This window comes from Solea solea, chromosome 14 (assembly GCF_958295425.1).
Source record: "Solea solea chromosome 14, fSolSol10.1, whole genome shotgun sequence".
In the NCBI taxonomy this organism is placed as follows: domain Eukaryota; kingdom Metazoa; phylum Chordata; class Actinopteri; order Pleuronectiformes; family Soleidae; genus Solea; species Solea solea.
Window position 1 is genome coordinate 6,076,771 of NC_081147.1, and position 23,060 is coordinate 6,099,830.

General features: G+C 40.1%; 1 non-coding gene and 1 pseudogene across 1 annotated transcript; one reads left to right on the plus strand and one right to left on the minus strand.

The window, feature by feature from the left end:
- Positions 1 to 916: 916 nt before the first annotated feature.
- On the minus strand, positions 917 to 988 carry trnae-uuc (transfer RNA glutamic acid (anticodon UUC)). Its single transcript has one exon. It is a non-coding gene; the product is annotated as a tRNA-Glu (tRNA).
- Positions 989 to 6,606: 5,618 nt separating this feature from the next.
- On the plus strand, positions 6,607 to 7,739 carry LOC131473025 (uncharacterized; annotated as a pseudogene).
- The last annotated feature ends 15,321 nt before the right edge of the window (positions 7,740 to 23,060 follow it).

Here is a 23,060-nt window from a genome sequence, read left to right on the forward strand (position 1 = left end):
CCGGCCCGGTCGCGGGAGCACCGGCACCCTGGCCGTGGCGAGCACCGCTACCGCCAACCCGGTGGATGAAGGGAACGGAATAAACGGATGTCTGAGTACAAAGTGAGTATTTTGTTTTATATTTTTATATTTATTTTTACCACCACGTTTGTCCCTGTTGACATGTAACGCCAGCTGAGTTTTCGTGGTGGAACTGGAGACCGAGAACCCTCTGAGTTGCCATCTTTTCCATGTCTTCGTTGCTTAGCCTAGCTTAGTTTAGCCTTCAGGCATCAGGCTTGCACCGCTCTGAAACTCTGAAACGGCAGATTGTGTGTTTACACAACTAGCACTGTGGGAGAGGACCCGTGGAGAGGACCCGCGAGGGGATCCTTCCGCACATTCTCAGTTTTTTGTATGTGTATATGTTATTTTTCCTTTTCCCTAATAGGAGTGTCAGAGCCACTCAATACACTATAATGCAGTGCATATTGTAATAAAACGTCAAACGCATGAAGTACCCAGCACTTTTCAAACCACACTTAAGCTATGGTTATTGTCCCCGGCACTTTTATAAACAAAGTGACGCCCTTGATGTGGCTTACAACATAGGCCTACCTTACATTAAAACGAAATCCATTTGTCGGTCTTTCCTTGTGGGCGAAGTGGGCGATGGCAGCGTAGTAAAGCTTGTCCTCCAAAAGAAGTTGTCACTTGAGATGCAAAAGAAGTCAAGAATATATACTTTATTAATCCCCTTAGGGAAATTATATCTCTGCATTTGACCCATCCTAGAGTTAGGAGCAGTGGTCTGCCACACTGAGTAGCGCCGGGGGAGCAATGGGGTTTGGGTACCTTGCTCAGGGGTACCCCAGCACGTTGGACCTGAACCAGTGACAAGCCAAGTTCCCTTTCCACAGGCTGCCAAGAAGAACAGTTCCCATACCGGGAGTTGAACCCGGGCCGCCTGGGTGAAAACCAGGAATCCTGACCGCTAGACCATATGGGACTTTCTCTACAGACATCAGTACCAAAGCTCCCAGGCGATCCTGTCCAGTACTGTTTCTGACGTGCATCTTGATTCGCTTCAGAGCCGAGTAAGACCGCTCCACGGTGGACAGATGAGGGGATACAGCTGCAGCATGCTCTCCGTCAGCTCGTTAAGTGTCAGAAAGTGCAGCAGGTCTGATGGGCTCCTTGCCTCAAAGTTTGCCAAAGTTTGTACGTGACTGTCAGTTCAATCGTGAGCCTGGGGAAGTCAGAAGTGCAGCCCTAGTTTTCACTGTGCAGCTTCCGGTACGCTGTGCGCACGTCTCCAACTAATAAGAATTTTCGGTCTTGGAGTTTTTATAAGTTTTTCTGTGAAAGGCCGCCTTGACAAAGGCCATGCTATCAAGCTAGCCATAACATCGCTCTCTCAGCACTCTGGGGGGCGTGTCGCGTAGTGTGTCTGTGGTCTGCAGTTAGACCTGCGCTGTTAGGAAACGAAAGCCTAGGATCTTTTGTTTTTGGCCCGCCCACTTAAAATCAAACCGTGATTGGTCAATTTGCTCGTCACTCTCCAAACCAAAACACATAGCTTGGCCTTCTCCGGGATTCAAGAAGTCCTCACCAATTAATGAGCCAGCTAACCGGGCCTAATAGAGACAGAGGTACTGATTGGACAGTAACCCTTTCATTGCCGATGGGAACTTAACTTCAGAATATAGATGAGAGAAAATTAATTAAATGTATTGTATTAAATTAAATGACATAGATTTTTTAAATATATACACTGAAAAAAGTGATACTTTGGATCAACTTAAATAAATTACTGTAATTTGTAACATCTAAATCAGGGGTCTCAAAGTGGCGGCCCGGGGGCCACATGTGGCCCGCCAATCAATTTCATGTGGCCCTCCAAACAATATCAAGTTATAACGAGTCATTTCTATATGTTTTTATTTGTAAATGAATAGATTCATTTTGCATCATGAATATGTTTTTTTATTGGTGCATATTAAAACAACCACTTATATTTTGAAATTATCCAATCCAACTTTATTTGTAAAGCACTTAAAAAAAAAAAACACACAGTGGACCAAAGTGCTGTACAGAATAATGGATAAAAGACAGAAGAAGTAAAAGACAGAAAAGCTCACACAAGGCAATAAAGTACATATTAAAAAAAAATAATTAATACGGCATATGGATGATATGAGCTCATAACGTCCAACTGTTCCTTTTTTTTACTTGACATGCCCCCGACTGACCAGACGAGACCGTCAGTGGCCCACAGGTCATTTGAGTTTGAGACCCCTGACCTAAATGTATTAGTTTTTTACAAAATAAATGTATGATTCGGTTGAAAACATTTTGTATTTTAAGACAAAGCAAAAAATGTGCTTTCATTCAAAGTAAAAACATTATTCATTACAAAGATAATAAACCATTTTTTTTCTCTTTTACAACTTTTTTTTTTTAAATTTCTCTACTATAAGCTTTATCAAAAAGGAAAGTTTTAAGTCTAACTTTAAATACAGAGAGAGGCTCCGCCTCCCGAACTATCATTGGAAGCTGGTTCCACAGGAGAGGAGCCTGGTAACTGAAGGCTCTGCTTCCCATTCTGCTCTTACAGACTCTGGGAACCACAAGTAAACCTGTATTTTGTGACCTAAGTGGTCTGTTAGGGTGATAGGGTAAGACTAGGTCGTTCAGGTATAAAGGGGCCTGACCATAAAGTGCTTTATACGTGAGGAGGAGGATTTTAAATTTAATTCTAACCTGTACGGGGAGCCAGTGTAGAGAAGCTAACACTGGAGTTATATGGTCTCTCTTTCTAGTCAGAACTTGTGCTGCAGCATTTTGAATTAACTGAAGAGTTCTAACAGACTTGTTGGAACATCCTGATAATAAGGAGTTACAGTAATCTAATCTAGATGTAACAAAAGCATGAACTAGTTTTTTCAGCATCCTGTAAGGACAGAATGTTTCTAATTTTCATAATGACTGTTCTGGAAAAAGTTTTATGTGTGATATATATATATATATATATATATATATATTTACAATCACATACATACTTCAGTTAGGATTGTCTAAAGCTTAAGTGAATAAATGCAAAACTTCTTACCAGAAACTCCTTGATGGGTTTTTGTACATCTTCCCCAAGGTAAAGGATGAGGCACTTCAACAGACACTCTCTCCTTAGTCTTACATCAAGGCTCTGGGTAAGTGCAAACATAAACAATGCAAAATCATGTTGTTGAACTTTTGCAACTTGACTGAAGATGCAAACAGAAAAATGCATCAATGGGAACTTAGACTTACAGTAATTGTCCAGTAATCAAACAAATGGTTTGCGCAAACGTCGAGATGCACATTGTACTTCTTTCAACATGTAATCTAACTCCACAATCAAATGTGATGACAATATGACACATTAACACTATTGCTTCTATTTACAATGTTACTATTTATGTGGTGTAAGGCGAGTTTTGCAGTATTAAATACAAACCTGATTACACAATTTCCTTCGGGATAATAAAAGTATTCTGATTCTGATTCTGATTTCTTCTCTCTGACAGCTCCTCCCTTGTTCCTTCACTAACTGGAGCTTAGTGTCATAGGAGAATGTTGGGATGGGAAACTCCCTTGGCCACATCTGGGTTCTTGTAGAGACAGAGCTTGAGGGTGAGCTTGAGTTTCAGTGGACACCAAATCATCACCGACAGGGCTGGTTTGGTCATCATCAGTTAGTGGAATGACCTTGATAGTTGTAAAATATTCAAGTTCAGCAGAAGATGTCAAGTTCACTAGCGCATCTCCAAAGTCTCTGTCTTGGCACTGCAGTCTAACATTGCAATTTAAACCACACACTTTCCTCACTTGATTGATGAGTTGATGAGAACACACCGTGTTTCTCGTCTTCCAAGCGGCTGCAAGGTCTGTTCCCGCCTAACATTTCTGGGCATGTCAGCCTTGTACTCAGCTTTTAACAAACCTTTTTTTTTTTTTTTTTATTTAGAACAAATTATTATATTAAGTTATTAACTCATTATAATGTATACACGTTTTGCAGAAAAGGTTCTTGATTTTGAGCTATACGCCATGAATAATTTGTTAGAGTGTGTGTGAATCATTTTTTTCATTTGATTTCACATTGATGCCATATTTCAGTGACAGGTGTATTTTCCCTACATAAAAAAACATGTGTTATATGTCATATCACTGTGATTTGGCATTATTTACACATACTACACTTTACTGTAAACTCCCAGTGGTAATGCTGTCCAGTATACTACTGTGATCTAGCTTAATTTCCCTTTACAAATACTCAATTTAACTGTATCAATGACAATCAAAAAATGCTTCTGAGGACTTAACCATAAAAACAAACCATAAAACCTAAAAATGCAAGATTATACTGAAAAGTATCTCAACCTTTTTATACAGTTTTTGTGACTATTACAGTTAAAGCCTGTGAATGTATGAATGCCAGTTACTGCTACTTGTCTTCTGCTGGTTCCTTTGTTCTATATTTTTTCTGCCATCCTCTCAAACATGAATATGAACTCACAAAGACCTGGAAAATGCTTGAAATTGACTGTGTCCACCCATGTGTGATGTTTTCACCACTGATGATGAGAGTTGGAGCCCATAAATACTCATGACTACTAAAACATAATTTGACCTGGGGATGAATGCAAGGAGGTATTCTAGGCTGAAGACAAAACTCAGATGTTATTGTTTTTCCCCCCAGTGTGATAGTAGCTTTACTTATCTTTGGTTGAAGCACTCCTCTGTAAGAGAAAAAAGGGAGAGAAAATAGAGATGAAAATGGAAAGGCGTGGAGACAGAGTGGGAGGGGTGAAAGGAGAGAGAAGGTGACTCTACTTCAAAGAGACAGAGAAACAAAAGAGGGACAAACACTTCACTGCAAAGACAGCCCTAGCAGAAATAAGTCAAATATTATTAGATTTTTTTTTTCTTGTTTTAAGAAAAATGATCTGCCACTGGGGCAAACAAAGTTTCCTCAGCTAGAATAATTCTATCTATAGCCACTTTCAGACCGCACTGTGACGTAAAACGAGGAAAGGATCTTACTAGGTCAGACGGAGGGTTCGTCAGAACTGACCGAATGTGTCCAACATTCACATGTTTTGATGGTGGCAGGGAAACCGGAGAGCCCGGCGGAAACCCATGCAGACATGGGGAAAACATGCACGCCACAGGTCCCCTTCTTGCTGTGAGGCAACAGTGCTAACCACTAAACCATTGTTTTATAACTTAAAAGGTGTTATATTTGAACACACACCCATTTGTGTGAGTGAAATTTAGTTTGATATTTAAGAAATATTTAATACACATCAGCACACAAACCAGGAGCAGTTGGGATGTCGTGCAAATCAAAGTAAGCTGTTATATCAGAGATATCATTAGATTTATTTTTGGGTCACACAAAATAGTACAATTCCCAGAATAGAGGCTTATTTTACTTTTTTGAAAATCCATTTTTGCTGTGTTTTCCATCCACTTCGTTGTCTCTGCTCACCTCTTTTGTCTCAGTCCTCATTCCCCCCTTTCTCTTTCATTGCCAACAAATTGGTCTGTGCAAGAGGAATAGGGAGACTGATGGCTTCCTTATCTCCACTTAATACACCTAAATAAACCAGACAAAAATTCATTCCTTTTAGTTATGATTTATTAGATCCATTTGACCCATGTGGTGAGTGTGTGTGTGTGTCTGTGTGTGTGTGTGTGGGGGGGGTTATGGATTGTTCTGCCTCCCGGCTGGAAAAACCACTCACAAGCAGAGTCACTGGTTCAGGTCTGCAGAAAGTGCCTTTCATATATACTTTTGTCAGATTTTCTACTGAAGGTGACCTGTTGGTGGGAAATCTGTTGCCCAGGCAGTGTTGCCTGAGGGTGGACTTCATGCTACAGATTCTGGTCAGAATTCAATTTTGGGAAACACGATAAGACTTCACCAAACTATTAGTAGTGAGCTTGGCCAAGCCCATGGCTAAGGGGTGCTATTTCAAATCCCTGCCAGTTCAAAAGCTTACTGGGCACTGCTCAGTGATTGCCCACTGCCCACAAAAGTGTGCATTTGGACATTCTGGGTATCTCATAGGACTACTGGAATTAAGCTAACTATCACTTCTGTAGGTCTTTCTTATTTGGTTGCTATTTCATTAATTGCTATTGTATCTAGCTGGGTTGCTTGACTTTTGACTTGTCTGTTTAGTTAAGGTGAAAGTTTGTTGTTGATATTTTGTCTGCTAGGTCAAAGAGAAAGTTGTTATTGTTGCTGTTTTGACCTAGTTTCGTTTGAGCCATCACCATCACCAGGTGTGAAGTTTCATTGGCTACAGGGAGTGGCCAACACAGCTGCAACCAATCAGCCCCTAATCAGATGTCTTTTAAAAAGCAGCACTCACCTTGAAGCGGCAGCTTCAGCGGCAGACTCAGGAAGACGAAGACAAAGGAGTCTAAACCGGAGTCTAAGTACCTGTCTGCAATTGTTTTCTACCTTTCACATATGTTCACTTTTTCCATTCCTGCTCATGTTTCTTCTTGTAAATATTACAAACCTCACATTCACTCACAGCATCACCATAATCTGTCCTCACTTCTGCCTCTCTCTCCTCTGTGCTCATCCTCTTGGACCTTTCTGCAGCATTTGACACAGTTAACCACCAGATCCTTACTTCCTCCCTTCAAGAACTAGGTGTCTCAGGCTCTGCACTTACCCTACTCTCATCCTATCTTCAAAACCGAACATACAGAGTAACCTGGAGAGGATCTGTGTCGGAACCCTGTCCTCTAGCTACTGGGGTCCCTCAGGGTTCTGTCTTGGGCCCTCTCCTCTTCTCTCTACACACCAACTCTCTTGGTTCTGTTATTCTCTCTCATGGTTTTTCCTATCACAGCTACACCGATGACACCCAACTCATTCTCTCTTTTCCCAGCTCCGACACACATGTAGCAGAACGGATCTTCGCTTGTCTGACCGACATCTCTCAGTGGATGTCTGACCACCACCTGAAACTCAATCTCAACAAGACTGAGTTTCTTTTTCTCCGAAGAAAGGGCTCTCCCACCACAGACCTGACCATCACCCTCGACAACTCTGTGGTAACTCCTTCTCATACCGCAAGGAACCTGGGTGTGACACTTGATGACCATCTCTCCCTCGATGCCAACATTGCTGCAACAGCTCAATCTTGCAGATACATGTTGCACAACATCAGAAGGATACGGCCTCTTCTAACCCAGAAGGCGGCACAGGCTCTGGTCCAGGCTCTTGTCATCTCACACTTGGACTACTGCAACTCCCTCCTGGCTGGTCTCCCTGCGTGTTCCATACGACCTCTGCAACTCATCCAGAATGCAGCAGCTCGACTGGTCTTCAACTTACCAAAATTCTCCCACACTACACCGCTCCTCCCCGCCTTCACTGGCTTCCTGTAGCTGCTCGCATCCGCTTCAAGACTCTAGTGATTGCATTCCATGCTACAAACGGATCCGGTCCAGCCTACATCCAGGACACGATCAAAACCTACACCCCAGCCCACCCACTCCACTCTGCCTCGGCAAACCGGCTTGCTGCCCCCTCACTGAGAGGATCGCAGAGGCATTCGCAGAACTCGAGACTGTTCACTGTCCTAGCTCCCAAATGGTGGAACGAGCTCCACATCAACATCCGGACAGCGGAAAGCCTCCACATCTTCCGCCGACGAATAAAAACACATTTCTTCCGACTCTATCTCTACTAAGACGACAACGACAAAAAAAAAAAAAAAACTTGCTTATACATCGCACTTATGACTAGCACTTTATAGTTTGGCTTACTTAAAGCTCTTACTTACTTCTCGCTCTTGTTTGTACCCAAATGTTTAAATGGACTTATTGTAAGTCGCTTTGGATAAAAGCGTCTGCTAAATGACATGTAATGTAATGTAATTCAAAGGCTTTATTGTCAGGTGCCATGACATTCTTTTATGTAGATAATGGGTTAAATGCAGAAAAGAATTTACCTACAGGGATTAATAAAATATCACAAATTGTATATATTGTAGATGTGTCTGCATGTGTAGGAAAGCAGAGAGACTATGGCATTTCGATTTTACTCTGAAAGCTGGAGGAAACTCAATCGTCAACTATTTTTCTCACCATCCATACCAATAAGTCATGTTTTAAATCCTGCAGCTGATCACTGCACCCCTTTAAGTCTATGGTTTACCTTCAGCTAGCCCTACAAAACTTCTAGCTAAGGCCATCTCAAAATTGTTTTAATGAACATGGCAGTGAGTTCAGTGACCTACCCAGTCACCACATGTGGATCTAATACCTTCAGGATGTGGTGGAATGGGACATTCACTGACTGTAGAGCTGCACATGGGTGCAGATTGATCATCTATGTCCTCTGGCGAGATGAAAATGCCTCTGTACGCAATTGGATAGACGTGAAACCACTCAGACCAATGGTCCAGATAATGTATGCAGACTGACAAATAATGTGTCAACAAATGTGCTTATTATAGTTTTCTAGGAGTGATGACGATCTAGTAATGAGTCTCACGACTTTTGCCCTGGGGAGCTCCATGGAGCAAGTCGCTTTAAAAGGAAGCAACAGCCAAATTGAAAGAGTCTTTGGTGGCTGCCATGCAGGATGTATACAAAAGCTGCTAGACATTGCTTTTCTGTCTTTGTTGTGTTATGTCTGCCTCTAGTGAGCCAGAGGTTTGATTGGTTCCCTTTAGGAGATTCTGTAGTTGGCCAAAACAGCATATTTGCCGATGTGTCTGCAAAGCAAAACCAAATCGCTGTCAGACGTGACTAGGTTCACCCAGGCTTGGCAATGATGTTAATATATCTGCAAATTAAATAGATAATGTAGCTTCTGTTGCTGGTGAATTGTATTGCATTGTATCAACAGGTGTTTGCTTACAATATTTGTACAATAGTGGGCTAACTGAGAGAGACACTATACAGCAGCCCTGTGAAATCATCTTGAGGTCATTCCTGTTTGCAATCTTTTCAGGTATGATAAAGGAAAACTTATATAAATATATATTATATAATAAGGTATAAATACATATACAGTATATGGACATCAAGGACATAAATGAACAGCTCAATGTTGGAAAAACTTTCAATTACATTTCTATCTTTACTTCTTAAATACATCTATTTTAAAATGTAGTTTACATTGTTATTTCCCCCTTTTTTTTATTTTTTATAGCACAGCCTCCTCGACTTCATATAATTCATCCTGTACATAAGTATTCATGTTGTCACACTGCCTCACAGATGGTTATCACATTGTAACAATTTGTTCCTGATCATGGCACCGATGAGAATATTATCAAATATCTGACATTTCCCAAGATAAATGCTGACACAGTCAAGATAAATATTAAAAAATGATTTTGTTTTTTTATCAGACAGGAACCATTTAAAGTCAAATTTCCTTTTTTTTTTTTTTAAATACACACATTTGGTTCATGTTGGTGGAGCTGTTCAATTAAATTAATTTTGTGTTACACTTCAAAATGCTCATGATCTGGCTGGTTTGTCCATTAGAGCTGCTGTAGAAACATGGTGGCACAAGATGACAGCCTCTGAAAAGAATGGCTCTTAAAGCCTACAAAAAGTTAATTATAATATATTTATTTTTAATGTTATTGGACCTTTAAAAATGATTATGTAATAACAGATAATGCACACACACTTTCCGACAGTGTCAATACACTCCTGAATCTGAATTAAAATCACCACCAAAATCAAATAATTTCTTTCTGGATTCCCCTTAAAATTGTATCCAAATCAATCAATAAAACAAGCCTAACATCTGGCCTTAAAAGAAAAACATATCTTGGTAAGCAAGTTTTGCAGGAGAAAAATAAAGTAATTTAAAGAAAAAATATCTTTGTTTTAAGATTATCCCGAGTGTCAAGATAAGTAGCCAACTTCAGTCATCTGTGATATTCAGTGACATGGCCTGCTAGAGACACAAGGACATTCAGAAACAGAGTGGAAGTGGGGACAAAAGAGAGTCCTTTAAGAGGATGTTAAGAAAATGAGGACAAAAGATGAATAATGCCATGTTGTTTATGAAGACAAATGCAGGGAAGGTGTTTCTAAAAAAAGAGCGCCACATTGGTGCCAGCGGATAATTTAAAGCAGAGGTATCTGCATCATTTCCTCGTTTATGAATGCCTAAAGTTTCACAACAAACACAGAATGCTGGGTTTTATTGTTTTCCTGCTCTCCCAAGCGGATCTCAAAAGTGTTTGCCAATTACAACTGGACACTATCAGATATCAATGTATACGGTACTTTGTGCAGATTCTTATGTCTAATTAATAGGTCTCTGACACACAGCAGCAAGGAGGTGTGCTTTCAAACACACAGTGATCTGAGTGTTTTATTTTGAAAACCGGACGTCAATGTCCCTAAAAATCAGCTTGACTGCAGGCTTTTTACCGTAATTCCGGCATTACAATTCAGCGTCAGGTGACTACAGAGAAATGAGTGTCGGATAGCTTGATCGCAGTCAGATAACCTCTTAATAAAGGTCTTTTAATAAAGTAAGAATTAAGTAGACCCCGAGCATCATAATGGCTGGTCGTAGAGATACACGAAAATGAGCGCTCCCACAGACCCGAGCACTTCCGTTTTTGAGTACGCTTCCGTTGTCGTTTCTGTCGGCCGAGAGGGGCAAACACAAATGTTTTGGGACCTGCTGGCATTTTGGGACTTCCTGGTGTTTTGGGGAAAAAAATGTTTATCATTCTTTCATTCATTCTTTGGTCCATATGGTATGATTTTAATATGCCTCTAATTTTTACATTACACTAATGTACTTTGTTAGATGTGATTACAAATGTACTTGTGTAATGTTCTCAAAGGCCCATACATAAAATTGAGCTATATTTGAGTAGACTGATTTAATACAATAATAAATGACCACCTACAGACTTTAAAATACTGTCCATTTTGTATGACATGATCAATGTTTCCAACAAAACTGTTGAAATATCAGCTTTGATTTCAAAAACCTGATCAGACATTGTACTGTAAGACCCTGAAACAGAAACTAAAATTCTGTCATTGGGCTGAATACTGTAACCTAACTGACTACCAGCAATTGTGCTATACATGTAAGGGTGTCTATCAAAGCCTGTAATTTTTCCTGTTGAATGATTCATTTGGGTCGCCCCCTCACCCCTTGCACTGCCTGTGCAAGGGGCACAGACAGTGCTAATTTTCCATCTGATGTCTAACCAGGTAGCACAGTTCTCTTAAGCCATTTACTATGTTCAATGGCAACACTATCTGCTCTGCCAATGCGTCAGTTAATATTAATTCATGGGTGCACATGAAATTGAGATATTCAAGGTCCAAGTCAGGCTGATCACATATTGCATCTTGCTTTGCAGTCTTTCCAAGATATGATGTCTGAGCAGGTTCTGTTGGAAAAGAAGGCAATGCATATTTGTACGTTATCATTTATCTGAGTGTACTGAGGTCATCAGAACGCCAGAATCAGAATTTCTTTATAGTCATTATACGTAGTTCAATTAACTTTTGTATGGCTTCCTCCCTAACACATATCAAAACAATGGATACAATCAGAATAGAAACAGAAAACACAAAGACAAGTAAGTAGGCAGCAGCAAAAACAATTGCTTAAAAAATGCTTTTAAAAGTGTTTAAATATGCTTAAAATATATAAATATATAATTAACAAAACATTGCAGTAAATTATAAATTATAAGATGTGCAAATCTTTTGTGCACAATGTGTGTGCCTCACACACACTGGGGGGGTCCACAAAGAGCATCCTCACATACCTGTTCGGTGTCTCTAATGGCGCATTTCCACCGGCTCTACTCGCCTTGCCTCGCCTCGCCTTGGCACGACACGGCCCGATTAGGTTGCATCTCCACTACAAAAAAGTACCTACTTAACGTGGGCGGAGTCATCACTGCTGAGTGAAACTGCGGTGACTTGTTTTATGGGTTGACTAAATTTCATACGCGACACACACAAACACACACACGAGTGACTAGTGACTTTACACCACACTTCTGTAGTTGTTGGAGATTAACCCAGGATTGTTAAATAGTTTTAATTTATCTACAATTTGGCACTGTTCGGAGTGCCTCCTACTCCACAGACTACAGCGGCAGCAGTCTGTGGCTCGCGATCAGCGGCGCTGTCCCTAAATACACCACTCTACTTTAAAAGACTCCTGTTAAATATAGAGGTTTCCCTGGTAGTTATTGGAGATCAACCCACGTTGTTAGCATTGTTAAGTAGTTTTAAGTGATCTACAGTTCGGCTCTGTTCGGCTTGATTTCTGTGTGGGATGTCTCTTCCTGTGACGGGACTCTGGCCAGTCAGTGGCCAGCAGTCTGACCAATCATCGCATAGTACCTACTTAAGCACACTTGGAACCTCACCGGAGCAGGTACTAAAAGTAGTACCCGGTACCAGTGTTATAAATCATTTTCAAAACTTTACAGGATTTATATATAAATATAGATATATAAATAATAAATTTATTAAAATGAATTTAAAAACAACTTGCCTGAGTTTCTTGACTTTGCTGGTCCATTTTCGACAGAGATCTATCAGATTCCCACCGCTAGTTTCATACTAGTTAGTCATGATGAAGGTGACATCATTTTCTCCTCCAGCACACAGACGAGGAGCAGTATGCCATGTGGCTATTGTTATACTTTATTAAGCTATTGTTATGAAACGCATGGGCGCTCGTGTATTGATTAACTTATATTAATCCAAAAATCATCAAAAAAATAAAGGGAACCACATTTAATTCAGCCCTGGAGGGCGGGAGTTGATAAACCCGGTTCAAAGTGTGCCCGCCCGTTTGTGACGTTCCTTGAAGTACAGCGAACGCACCCGCAAAGAAGCAGGGATAATCTGATTGGTCAACACTAGCCGGCCTTCTATTGGTTGACAACGTTTATGCACAAAAATCAGAGAGCAGAGCAGAGATCTGCGAGCACAAGATTCCTGATTGCAAGAATAAGAGCTCGAGCTTGAGCGCAGGAAATCTGCACAAGCAGTAATATAAACAATATCAGTAACAATATCACAAAATCTGAAAGTGAAATCAATAAATAATGCTCTCAAATCAATATGCTCTATAATTAAGATAGGAAATAACCCCTATATTTTTGATCATAAAAAAAGAAGTTAATGTTTGTAAGTAGACCTCGATAACTCACATTTTAAGTGAGATAGGACCATTCTACCTCCACTCAGTGGTGGGCTGTCAGGGCCAGCAGGGCCTTCTCTGCTGGCCCTGACAATATCAAAAAAGTATTTTTTATTATTATTATTATTATTTATTTTATATATTTTTTTATAATCAAATTAATGTGTGTCTGAACGTGTCTGAATTAAATTACTTGTTCAGTATGTTATGATTATATTTCCAGAAAGAATATGGTTATTTTTTGTGAAGCTGAGCTGGATTTTCCATAATGTCATTAAACGCATCATAGCTCCGTGGACCTGCTCTAGTAGTATTGCTGGCCTTTCGTTGAAGCTGCCATTTCCTATTTGGTTATAACTTTGACTGACGTGTGTCGTCAGCCAATCAAAATTTGATGCATAGTGACAGAACGCCCCAGGCCCAGCGAGGTGTCTGGCGCTAGCCCCCTGCTGTTGTCATCAACGACGTTTGAACCTTTGGCGGGTTTTGAAGTAAGCTATGGCCACTGCATTAACACCACTGATCTATCATGTTTCTGATCTCCTTCGTGTGCACTTTTCATGGCGATCGTTTGGAGAACAAATGCATTTCGGGATACAATGATTTACAATGAAGTATGCATAAGTCACCACCTGATGCATGCTTGGTAAAATGGGCAGAGCAAGAACTGCACTTGCTGCTCGCTTATTTGTGAATTGGAACAGTACTTGGACCACGGCTGATGACGTTTGACAAGTACTGGAATACACAAAAAAAGAAGTATGCACATTGAGAAATGCCCGCACTGTTTGTGGGTGCAAAGAAGGATTTTTGTGCGCTGTGTTGTTGAAGCCAAACGCCACCGCTTGAACATTTGGTGATGTTGGTGTCCTGTGAGATATCAGATGGGTAGCATGGGAAAGTTTGGCTCCTGCATAACAATCCACCTGAAATTTTGAGTCATGAATATGGTGAAAATGAGGAATGTTACAGTCCCCCACAATAAGGATAGGCTGCACAGGCATGAGGGACCAATTGTCTAACTACCTGCCCATGTATTCATGTCCGTAAAAGGGAAATCCCTCTTAGCATCACTCAGATGATATATGTCATTATTGTTCATATGTTGGTCCAGAGCAGCACGTTAGCATTTCCACGAGCGGTGTGTCCTCTGAGGCAGTGGGGAGGCAGAAGCGTTGGAACTTCATTGTCAAATAGAGGCTTGGTTGAAGGTCCTGGAAAAATGGCAGGAGTGGACTCTGCGACAGACATTTTCTCCTCATAGTACACAAACATATGAGTGTTTTTTTGACAGCGGCATTTAAGTAGAGGCAATTTCTTACCAGGAATAGGACCTCATTTGTATGCCCTTGGGGCACAGGGCAGAGTAATGGCTACAACTATTGCCTCACAGCAAAAAACGCAGCCCAATCTGACCATGGATTGGGCCTTTGTGTGTAGAGATTGCATATTATCCCTGTGTGTTCCGGGTTTCCGGTTTCCTCCCAGTCCAGAGACCCATGTGGACACCACAGGAATTAGTGGATAACACAATTCATGTCATGTGGACCCTAGCAGACCTTTGCATGATGTAGAGATGTAATGTATGACTCAGGCCTAAGTATATCCTCCTTTGATACATTGAGCATTGAGCTTCAAAACATACACAACGGTCAAAGTTTGGTCTATTTGGACATACAAACAATGTGATATGATCAAAAGCTCCAGACCAGGTGATTAAGTGAAATTTCTGTTAACAAAAGATGCAGAAAATGTGCCGAATATGTCCTTGTGTTTTGCTCGGTGTGGTGGCTTTGTGTGCGACACCTGCTGTATGTGTGTGTGTGTGTGTGTTGTTTTTCTTCTGCATGACTGCAGGATGGCACCTCAGCTTGGGATGAAGGTCTGTGATTAGTCAAATTCATGTGTCTCTCTCCAACCCCCTGTCCTGTGCTGGCGGTGACCTGATGCAAATGCTTTGTGTTCATGCGTAAAGCCTGGAAAACCAGCAGCCACCTCATTTGTTTGTTTTCTCGCTCTCTCTGCCTTTGTGGGTGTGGGGTGGTGGGTGGGTGGAGGTTTAACCCACACTGTATCCTGCTTGCAAAAACAAAAATTGACCTTGTGTAATTTGTAACGGACACATCTCAAGTCTCGCTGCTCTCACCATCATCCACAGTGAAGAGCCTCACAGGTGTGTTTAAAGACACAAATGTAATTATCACCCCCACAAGGAACAGCTGCCACCTACTAATTTAAAAAATGGTGCATATAAACATAGACCAAAGACACTTTACACACACTGAAGAGAAAAGAGAAAGGAGAAAAACAATGGTCAGGGTCGAATGATTCTTCATGATTGATATAATTTGCTGTTCACGGTTAAAGGCTGTATAGCAAATGCAGAGCTTGACTGAAAACAGTTCCTCTTCAGGTTTATTTCTTTAGGCGTATCTTAAAATGGCACAATAGTTAACATAACTCCTCCTCAAACACTAATTGAAAAACCTTCAGCAAGCTTTATTTATTTATTTATTTATTTCTCTTAAGATTTCTTTTCAATGTAGGGAGTCAGTGTCAGTACTGGAGTAATGATCTTTCCACCAAAGGCATGCAGAGTATTTTTTAGTAGAACAGTCAATAGGACTGTCCTGTCTCTCTTTCTCTGACCTGCCATGTGATTGGTTCAGGTCTCTGACAATAAGATTTTACATTACGCTGAAAAGGTTTTAACTAATAAATGTTTAACACCAAATAAACATTGCCTACTTTTGACTACCTTTAAGCAGTCAAGTTGAGAGAATACCGCTGCCAAAACACAGACAAAAAATGGACATTTGCTTTGTGGAAATTGGGTGAACATGTTACAACAGGATCTCTCTTTCTCTTTTTCTCTTTGTTTCTTTGTACTCCCCTGAGACTGATGCATGCCGCTCCTCTCCTCTTCCCCCGTCTCACCCCATCTCCTTCTTCCCTCAAGTCATGTAGTCTCCTTGTCCTTCTCCCCCTCTTTTCTTTTTGGTGGAGGGGAGAAAGGGTAACATTTGGATTGGTTCAAACCATATATCTGAGAAAAGGCCAGCCTGACATTTTGCACAGCTGCTACATTTTATTACAGTGTGCCTCTGCGTGTGCGTGTGTGTGTGTCATCATGTCATAGGCTATTTCTGAGGACAAATTCAGACTAGAAACCAGCTAACTGAGGACGTATTTTCCAATCGTCTAATATATGTGAAAATGTTGTGTTATCGTTTGCATGAAATGATGAAGATGAAAATAGTAGTGGAAGAAGGAACTCAATCATCGTTATCTTTATCATTGCTGATCGAAACCATTTTAAATAGGATTTTAACCAGTGACATTGTGGTTTTTGTCGAGTTCGCAAAAGTGATCTATGACGTCTGTGCATATCCATATATATAGTTTCACAAAAAACGTTCAATCACTAGCTACTTTGGGTGCGTGCGTGTGCACAAATGTGTCTACTTCTTTCATATGCTACTTTTAAAGTCTATTTTACTCAACAAAATATTTCCAATTATTCAATATTTGTGGTTATTGCTTAGTATAAATTCAGGTTAAGATTAGGGTTAATATGTCTCCAAATGCAGGTGTGTGTTGAGTGTAAGGCTCGTTGTGGCAATAGTGAGATTAGTCTCTAAGAAATATATGCAAGTCTATGTAATGTTTCTAAAGGTGACCCATGACGCTCTCTCTCTCTCTCGCTCTCTCTCTTTCTCTGTGTGTGTGTGTGTGTGTGTGTGTCAGGTCTGGGGGGACAAGCATGCATAATGAAAGAGGATATGGGGAAAGAGAAGAAATGAAGATATGGTTTATAGATTGAAGCCTCTCCTCCCCCTCCATCTGCACCCTCCTCACTTCCTCAGTCTCCTTTCCTATTAACCTCATTCCTTCTTTTATCCTCCCCACCCCCATCCAGCATATTTGAGTTCCCATCTGTCTTATCTTGGCTCGTGGAATTTTGATTTGCACGAAGACATGCAGGTTTCATGTTTTTTGGCCCCTTGCTCATGACTTTTCTATATTCCTTGCTCACATACAGTAAGAGACCGGAGGAAGCCAACCTGAGGAGAAGCTCATATAGTAATATCTTCGCAGTAATAATTAACTTTGGCCTGCTTTGATGTACAGTATATTCCTGATACTTGCACTCCACTGCACTTTGATTTATAAATGATGATGTCCTTATACTGTGTTAATTTTGATTCATGGGAAATTGATGGAACCTAATATGGATTTCGAGTTGACATTAATAATCTCTTGTCAAAAACAATTTAGGGAAGCCTCATTTGTTCTGTCTGCCACTTCTTTCATTAGGCTATCTATCTATATTGTATAACGGAACACATGCACAGTCTGCTGGGACACAGTCATGTGCACATTCAATGACGTGATGGAGTGCAGTGTGTGTGTGTCACACCAGACAGGGCAATGGGCAGCTCGGTGCTCGATTAGTCCTCCATTCCTGTTATTATGTGTACTGCTATCACAATAGTAATGAATCAAATGGAAATGATAATGTTTGAAATGCTTGTGGTGATTCTGGTTATGAGTGTTGTTAGTTCAAGGTACATTACAAGTCCTTCAACAGAGTTTTTCAACGGCATATATATATATATAGCAATATACACTTCTGCAATACGTCAAAGAGGGAACACATGGTTGCTACAGAAATTCCACGGAAGAGGGAGAATTCTCTAATTCAAACTTTCTCTAGAGCTTATGAACAATAATCGAATAGATTACTCAGCGGCCGAAAGAGAGTGGAAGGACATGACAACAATTGGACACCTTGAGGCAAACAGACGTACAGTAGTTACTTCTGAGATGACGACATGATGCTGACATTGAAAAGAAAGCACCCTGAACCTTTTATTAACCTCCTATCTTCTTATGGGGTGAGTTTTGAATATCAAATATCAAATATCAAATAAAATACATTTGATATTCTAACTCTTAAGTGTATTACCTTTTCATCGTTATGAAATTTATATTTATACTTCATTTCATTTGTCCACTTGACTGTTCTATAAATCAGTTTTCTGTATGATTTCAACATTTCCGTGGCTGAATTTACGCATTTCCTGTTCAAATACACGGGAGAAAAGTGAGGTGAGCTGTGCCTCACCTCTGACAGAGCTGTGCCACACAGGCAGTTGGCGCATGCCCATTGTTGCCTCTCTTTATATAACCAATATACATGTTTGATCAGACATGTACTACACATGCTGACATTTTACAGTCACTCTAATATATTTAATGAATGTGTGTGACCTATTTAGTCTTTCTGATCGACCGTAAATGTGCAGTGAAAAGGCACAGGGTGAGGCAGAAAGTACCGTGCCACACTGATAGGGGGCAGTGCTGTGCGTGTGTGGCACAGCCCTCTGTCCGAGTTGAGGCACAGCTCATCGCTGCCTCACCTCACTGTTCTCCCGTGTATTTGATAAGGAAATGCTTAAAGGAGACATATTATACCCTATTTCCCCAAGTTAAAATAGTTCCCTTGTGTCCTAATGAACATGTCTGTGACATGCTTTGGTCAAAATACCATAAGGATGAAGCACCATAGCAGTTCAATAACCCTGCTAAACCCGCCCCTTTCAGAACGCTCGGTTTTGTGCCTAGTCCCTTTACATGCAAATGAGACACAGACAAACACACACCCACTTCTTCCAGGGGGTTTCGGATTTGTCCTTTTTACAGCGCTCACTCAGCTCCTGTTCCCTCCGCTCCATTCCTCTCCCCCTCCCTCCACTAGTTCTCTGACAATATGAACATGGCAGCGTGCGCGGAAAACAGGGAGAGTGCCGTCACAGGAAGAGACGTCTGACACAAGGATCAAGCCGAACAGTGCCGAACTGTAAATCAGTTAAAAACACTTAGGGACAGCACCGCTGATTGCCAGCGGCGAGCTGCATAAACTGCCACTGTATGTGACTGTATCAGACTGAGTCTGTGCTCCGGTCATGGAGGACGTACTGAACAAAAAAGTTGATTTTGCATAATATGTCCCCTTTAAATTCATCTTTTTTGGCATGGTGATATTTTGACATTCTTGGAGAAGTTTTGTGAATTTGTGTGGTAAAACCATAAGGAGTTGTGGCAACTCAACAAACCTTGTTAAACACCTCCGACTAAACCACGAGACAGTTTAACTTGAGGTGGACAGAAGAGAGGTTGCTCGGGCAAGACAGACGTCTCTGGCGGAGTCCTTCCGTGCTGCAGCTGCAGGCAGGCACTATCCAGGTAAAGAGGGAGCAAATGTAGAGCTTTAAGTGGCCCTAAACACTGTTGCTGTCGGAGTTGTTCAAATTAAAATAAATATGGTTATGAAATAATAAGTAACAAAATAAATACATGCTTGACATGTTCATGTAACGTGAATTAAGATGCACATTTTTTATTTTCATAGTACTTGATAATGAAACAATTTTTTTAAGTGTTTGAATCACCATTTCCCACATAATTTTTATGATTGTGTCCTTTGTTTGGTTTTTCTGTTGTTGTATTAGCTTGGCTATATTGTAAATGAGGCTGCTATCTCAATATAGGCTACTTCCAAGTTTCAAATAAATAAATTACTCTGATGCTTTGTACTCTTTATGAAGCTAGGATTTGAAATCATTTTGAAATGTTTTTAATTTACCAGACACATTAGGTGTTTTTGCACAAAGTATCGGTATCGGATCGGTATCGCCGATACCAGCCTGAATTTTACTCAGTATCAGATCGGAAAGGAAATCAGTGGTATGCCTGGATTTCACCAAATTGTGTGATTAAATGTTTGGTATTGGTAGAGTCCCAAAATGCCGAAAAAGTTTCTAACATCTGAGTTTATTTCCGGGTTGTGCGCGGCCCATAGAGCATGTGCAGTAGTGTTACTCCCATAATGCCTCTGGGCTACGTCTACTTGCTCAGCGCGTCCATGAAAATCCAAAGTCATGATGGGAGTAACGCAGTGACAGCTGCTGAGAAAGAAGAACTGTTTTGTTTACTGTGATATTTAAGCATTTAATATGAAATAATTTAATATGTGTTATTTTTGCAATGCTATGTTTAGTATTTAGTATATTAGGAATTTATTTTAAAAATGACTATCCGCCTCAGCTCGTCATTTCACGGACATATACTGTATGATAATAATCAAAGTTGCTGTAAACTGAAAAAAACCCTACGGAAAATACGAAGTATGTACGTTGTAGAATTTTTTTCTGTTAACTGTATGTTTATTTGACATCATCAAACTTATATGTAATAAGAGGTAAACACATTTTAAGTATTTCTACAATGTTATTGTCCAAAAATGATGCTTTCACATAATATAAAGCTCACAATTATTATTATTACTATTATTATTGTTATTATCATCATTATAATCATTGTTACATTGATATTATATTAATATAAAGATCATAAATTATTAAAATAAAGTCAGGCAAGAGAACCTCATATTATTAGGAACAGTAACCGTGCATCACACGATCACTCCGATAACTCCACAGTGTCATGATATTCGGGAGTGAAGTCAAGTGCAGCATGTCTCCTCTGAATCCTCACAGCAGCTCGTTAATACATTGATAATAGGTTTGAAAATAAATGCTAATGAGCAACGAATAAATAACTAATACCTGCTTTGTCGTAATATTTTAAAAATTTAAACAAAAAACCCACATTGACTTAATTTATTCACATTCCTCATAAAGTTTTCATACCATATGGTTCCCTGACAGTAGTGCCGTTCCCGAGACACCACATGATTTGGTGTACTTGTACACAGCTGTGACGTCACTCTGATTTTTCTGGACTTTTTATGGCATTTAGGAAAGTTTTACAAATATGAAACTCCATGAATTAAAAATATAGATATAATAGGCTATAAAAGTAGGCAATATGTTTTAATTCCATGACAGGAAATATGTCATGTGACCTAAAATTGTTTTTTTGTTTTATCAGTATGGGTATAGGTTGATATCGGAATCGGAAATTAAGTGTTTGACAATATCGAATATTAGTAAAAAAAATGAAAAAGCCAATATCGGACGTCCCAATGTTTAATGTACAATGCATCACTCTGTGTCATCACAGACACGAAACAAAGCAATACTGAGAAAAAAACAGGGAGACATGTGGAGCTGATCAGCACTGTGTGAACTTGTTTGACAATGGTTGGAATGAAACAGATATTGGTTTATATTTTAAAGTTACACTCTACAGTTTTAAAACATATTTTGTAGTTATTTGCCATTGATTTGTTGCTTGGCTTATTTAAAAGAACACAGATTAGCACCAGCATCACAGCCAGTTATCAGTTTTAATGTTGTGGCTGATTAGTATATATGTATTCATTTAAATTTTGGAACTAAAGTTTTCTTATCAAGATGTTAGAATAATGTGGCCACTTCATACTACAAAATTCATTAATCATATTATGCTCGTACCACTGTGTTACTTTGGCAGCTGATGCCTGTTCTCACTTGCAGAACATAAGGGCACATACTGTAAGTATTTTATAAGGACATACAGTATTTGAAAAATTACACACCGGCCCTTTAAACTATTCATTTGACCTTTCAGGGCATGGCTGTTTGATGTATTTGAGGTTGCAGTACATAGAATTGTTAAGGTTACACTTCACACTAACTCTCTATTGGCAAAATTGTCAATAATTCATAACTAAGGAGCCTTGGAGTATAAAATCAGCCGTCTTCCACCTGCACATAATAATGAAAATTGGAGACATCCTGTCCCTCAAGGAAGCTGAAAACTAGACCATGCTTTTGTTACGTCTAGACTGAACTATTGCAATTCTTTATTATAAGGATGTTCCAATAAGTCCATGGAAGCCTCAAGCTGATCCAAAATGCTACAGTACAATTACCGACAGGAAGTTAAAAGAGAGACCATATTACTTTATTGTTAGTTTCTCTACATTAGTTCCCAGTAATTTGATCCTCCTCACATACAAAGCACTTAATGATCAGGCCTCATTCAATCTCACAGAGATAATATAGTAACTTATGGTTCCAGTAGATCACCTTAAACCCGAAATGTAGCAAAAAGAAATGGTGGAAAGATATTTGCTTCGTTCCATTTACATCAGAACTCAGATGTTGGAACTGGGAGAGATGTCACAAGTTCACACAGTTCACCATGTTCCAGTTGAGAAAATAAACATGGACACACACATAATGTATCTTGAGCTAGCATTGTTCACAAAAACAAAATGACTAAAGTGCTATTGACAGTAAAAGTAGCATCATTTGTTGCTCCGTGTTTACGCGTTAAAAATGCCCTCGGAAAGTCAGAGTTACACTCATGCAAGTACTCATGCATGTAATACCAGAAAAGACAAACACAATATACAAATTGATACTTTGATTGTGCAAATGCTCCATAAGAGTAGAATTGGAGGCAGAGCTTCCAGTAGCAGGCTCCTCTACTGTGTAACCAGCTCTCAGTTTGGGTTCAGGAAGCTCTCCTCCCGGCTTAACCCAACCAAAAACGGAAGCCATCAGAATAAAGATTTGAGACTGTGTACCATTTTGTGATAACCTTTTAGCACATTTTTGTAACAAGGTGAGCTGATTTTCAGCTTTGGGGAGGGGGAGCTTGGATTATTTTCAGGTGAACATCTGAAATTCGTGTCAGCTCTTGCAGAGCCATGACTCAGTTCCCCAATGTCAGTGCTTTGTTGTCACTGTGCCCATGTACAGTGGCAAATAAAACATCTGGAAAAACCCAGCAACATGTGTTGGACAGAGAGTCTGGAGGCCAGATTGGCAGTGATGGGGACGAGACCGCCTGTGCCGAGACCGAGTCGAGACGAGTCTGTTGGTTTTCA